Source organism: Tupaia chinensis, unplaced genomic scaffold (assembly GCF_000334495.1).
Source record: "Tupaia chinensis unplaced genomic scaffold, TupChi_1.0 Scaffold000671_2, whole genome shotgun sequence".
In the NCBI taxonomy this organism is placed as follows: domain Eukaryota; kingdom Metazoa; phylum Chordata; class Mammalia; order Scandentia; family Tupaiidae; genus Tupaia; species Tupaia belangeri.
In genome coordinates this window covers 157159-161261 of record NW_006160194.1, presented here as the reverse complement: position 1 = coordinate 161261, position 4103 = coordinate 157159, and the positions used below count along the sequence as shown (strand labels likewise).

Here is a 4103-nt window from a genome sequence, read left to right as displayed (position 1 = left end):
CTCTGTCTCTCTCTGTCTCTCCAGCAAGTGCATGTGCTCTATAGCAAAAACAAAACAGAACAACTCTTAAAAAACCCTTGAGGTGTAAACTCACAGCAAGTCCTATCCCACTGCGGCACCCGTGAGGGTTTGTCTATGGCATTCTCGAGAGCATTCTCCAGTGTCACTTTTTTTTTAAGAGAGATTTTTGCTATAGGCTATAGGGCACATGTACTCACCAGAGAGACAGAAAGTGAGAAATCACCCCCTAGGGGATGGCCATGCCGCAATCCCTTCTCCTCTCTGGATTTTGGGCACGCACACACATGCAGCTGGCGCATGAGTTTTAAGCCGCCGAGTCCAGGACGCAAACCATGGCCAAATACATGAGTCCAGTGACATAACCATTATATACCATCTGCTGGTCCCCAATATCATGTTTTTTCTTTTTCTTTTTTAGACTTGTGTGCTCTTGCTAGAGAGGGAGGGAAAGCAAGAAAGCACCCTCATGGGGCACAGCCACGCTGGGATCCCTTCTCCTTTGTCTCTCCCTCTTTTGGGGATTTTGGGCACCTACACCAAATACACGAGTCCAGTGACATAACCATTATATACCATCTGCTGGTCCCCAATATCATGTTTTTTCTTTTTCTTTTTTAGACTTGTGTGCTCTTGCTAGAGAGGGAGGGAAAGCAAGAAAGCACCCTCATGGGGCACAGCCACGCTGGGATCCCTTCTCCTTTGTCTCTCCCTCTTTTGGGGATTTTGGGCACCTACACATAACCTAGAAGATTCCTTAAGCTGTTGGTCAGAGACTCGAACTGCATGGCTGGCCATGCAGGACCCTGCATCTTAGCTACCAGCCCTCTGGGGACCCTTGTTTCAGATTAATATTTACCTTACTTTTTCTTCCTCATATAGCTAAAAATACCTAAAGCAGCTGAACTGGAAATAAATTTCACAATGTGAGCCTGGCTATTTCCCCAGCCCCTCTCTTTTCTGGGCAGCGCCGACGATCCTCACAGGAGACGATCCTCACAGGAAAGGGCAGCTGGACTGAGCCTCTCCGCAGGCGAGGCAGGAGCCAGGAACTGGGGTGCTGAGAAGGACTGCCCCCGAGAAGGGGTGGGGCTGGCTGAGGACCTCCTCCTTCATCCAGGCCCCAGAGCCTCTGGTACTGTGGACAGCATGGGACTGAGGGGCCACTTTAGGAGCACCTCTTCTGGGGAGAAATCCCCTCGCTGCTTCGGCCACCTCCAGACCCTTCCCATGCTAAGCACAGCTATAAACACTTTCTGCAAATCCCTTCAAATGGGAGCCAGCCCAGAAACTTGAGTCATTTGTTTAAGTACTTGGCAAACATTTCACCCCAAAACTATAATGGGAGGATAGCTTCTTCAGAGAAGAAAATAGGAAAGCAGAATAAACAGAGAAGGGCACCAGCAGATGGCATAATGGTTACATCACTCGACTCCCAGGTAGTCAACTGTAGTTCAAGTCCTGGACTTGGAGGCTTGAAACTCACACCAGGCATGTGTGCTTTGTGCCTGTGATTTCGAGAGGAGAATGAAGAAGGGATGCTGTGTAGCCGTCCTCTCTGGGGAGTGAGTGTGTGTGTGTGTGTGTGTGTGTGTGTGTGTGATTTCTTGCTTTCTGTCTCTCTGGCAAGCGCACACACTCTGTAACAAAAATCTCTCTCTAAAAAAGAAACAGAGAGGCTGCCACTCATGCAAAATGGCAAAGAGGCTCAGGTGAAGAACACAGTCAAGCAGAAAGCTGTCTGTTCGCCGCCTGCAAATCCCACTTTCCAACACTTGGGTTTGATCAGACCTCCCTGACCTTCCGAGTCCTTGCGACGAGCCTTCATCTTCCTCATACCCCTGAACTCATTTCCTTAGGCCCTTCTGCAGTTCCCAGATTCATGGAGGTGTTACCCTCAATTCCACATGTGAGGGCTCTGAGCCTGTGACACGTGGTGACACACTGCAACAGTGCAGCCAGCGCCCTGGCCCTGGGCCTCAGCGCACAAGAGGGGGGCCAAGTCGGGTGTCACACATTGAGCCTGTGTCCCTGCTCTGCCACCTGCTAGCTATGAAGCCTCAGGCAACTCTGTGAACCTCTGAGCTGGGGTTTCCTCATCTGTCAAATGGGGACAGGAAAGGCCACTTCCTAGGTTGTCTTAAGGGCTGGAGGGAAAGACACGTTCGTGCACTAAGCCCATAGCAAGGTGTGTCTGCTAACGAAGCCTCCCATCACCTCTGACTGCAGCAGGCTGAGGACTCTCCCAGCAGCCTGGACAGTGTGCCCTCCTGAGAGCACAGGGAGCCTGCAATGCGCCCAGGAGCTGCAGGCCGGAGTCCTGGGCTCAGCCACACCTGCAGTTCTGAGCAACACGTCTCCTCTAAGGGTAGGAAGGACCACCCCGACTTTGCTACTCGCCGAGGGAATGCCAGGCTGAGGATGGGGACGCTCAGAAGTGGATGCTCAGCCTGTGCACTCCCAGAGCCCGACGCCCCCAGCGGAACCACGCTGAACAGCGCTCTATCTACATCCTACAGCAAGCTGAGTGCCTTCCCCAGCACCCTCAGAGCTAACAAAACGCAGCTCCATGCAGCAGAACTACCAGGATAGCTCACGTTTAATGGTCTTAGCGTCACGCTTTGTTCAACGCACAGCTGAATTTGTTCTCTTCTGCCATTTTCCCAGGCAAAGCTGCTAACTGCTACAATCAATAGAGCATGTCAAGGAAAGCTTTCTTCCCCCTTTTAGTTTTGCTTCTTAGGGGTTACCCTAACATCTACTGATAGATGGAGACAGGAAGAGGAACTTGTGGCTTCCTGCAATCCTGAATGTGGCCTTACTGCCAAGTGTCCATGTGACCCACGGTGTGGAGAAGTGAACACGGCAGAGACAAGGCGACTCCTGCCTAGCCTCAGGTTAGCTTGGGAAAGGGTGAAGCAGGCAAGGTATGCTCGAGCCTACTCGACGTTCCAGACTCAGCTCTTCCACTCCGCAGCTCTTTCCTGACCCTGGACTGGCTCGATAGGAAAAACTAGATTTTATCAAAATGAGAAACTTTACACCTCAAAGGATATCGTAAAGGATGTTAAAAGAATGTACAGAATGGAAGAAAATATGTCTGATAATGGCCTATCTCCAAATACATTAGGAATTCTCACAGGTCAGTAATAAAAAGACAAGCCCAATTTAAAAATAAGCAGAGGAGGGGCCAGCAGGTGGCGTGGTGGTTAAGGTGCTGCATTCCCACATGGTTGACTGTAGTCTGAGTTCCAGACCTGGTGGTCACAATAAACAGATAAACACATAAATAATATTTTTTTCAAAATAAGCAAAGGAAACAGAGTTCTTGAAAGAAGATATAGAGACCAGCAGATGGCATAATGATTATGTTGCTGGACTCCCATGTAGTTGACTGTGTGCTGTTCGAGTCCCAGACCCAGTGGCTTAAAACTCATGCCAGAAACATGTGCATACATGCACAAAATCCTGAGAGGAGACTGGAGGAGAAGGGTCTGGAGCATGGCCAGCCCTCTGAGAAGTGATTTCTTGTTTTCTGTTTCTCTGTCTCTCCAGTGAGCACATGTACCCTACAGCAAAAATCTCTCCTAAAAAACAAAAGGAAGAAGATATACAGGGGCCAGTAGGGGGCCTTGTAGTTGAGGAGCTGGACTCCCACATGCCCAACCATGGTTCAAGTTCTGGACCTGGCAGCTTGCCTTCTCACTTTCCCTCTCTCTCTGTTCATCTCTGGTGAATGCATGTGCCCTACAGCAAATAAAAAAAAATAACAACGAATAAAATTAATTAATTCTTTAAAAAAAATAAAGAAGATATACAAATGACAAATAACCCCAGGACCAGCAGTCAGCGTAATGGCTATGTTGCTGGACTCCCATGTAGTCGACCGTGGTTCAAGTCCCAGACCTGGTGGCTTAAACTCACGCCGGTCGCATGTGCATGCATGCATGCCCAAGATCCCAAGAGGAGAATGGAGGAGAAGGGATTGTGGCGTGGTCATTCCCCCTGGGGGGTGATTTCTCACTTTCTCTCTCTCTCTGTCTTTCTGGTGAGCACCTGCACCCTATAGCAAAAACTCCCCCCCC

At 49.7% G+C, this 4103-nt stretch overlaps 1 protein-coding gene across 1 annotated transcript in view; it reads right to left on the bottom strand.

The window, feature by feature from the left end:
• Window positions 1–4103, bottom strand: part of TECPR2 (tectonin beta-propeller repeat containing 2) — a 128704-nt gene that overhangs the window by 23285 nt on the left and 101316 nt on the right.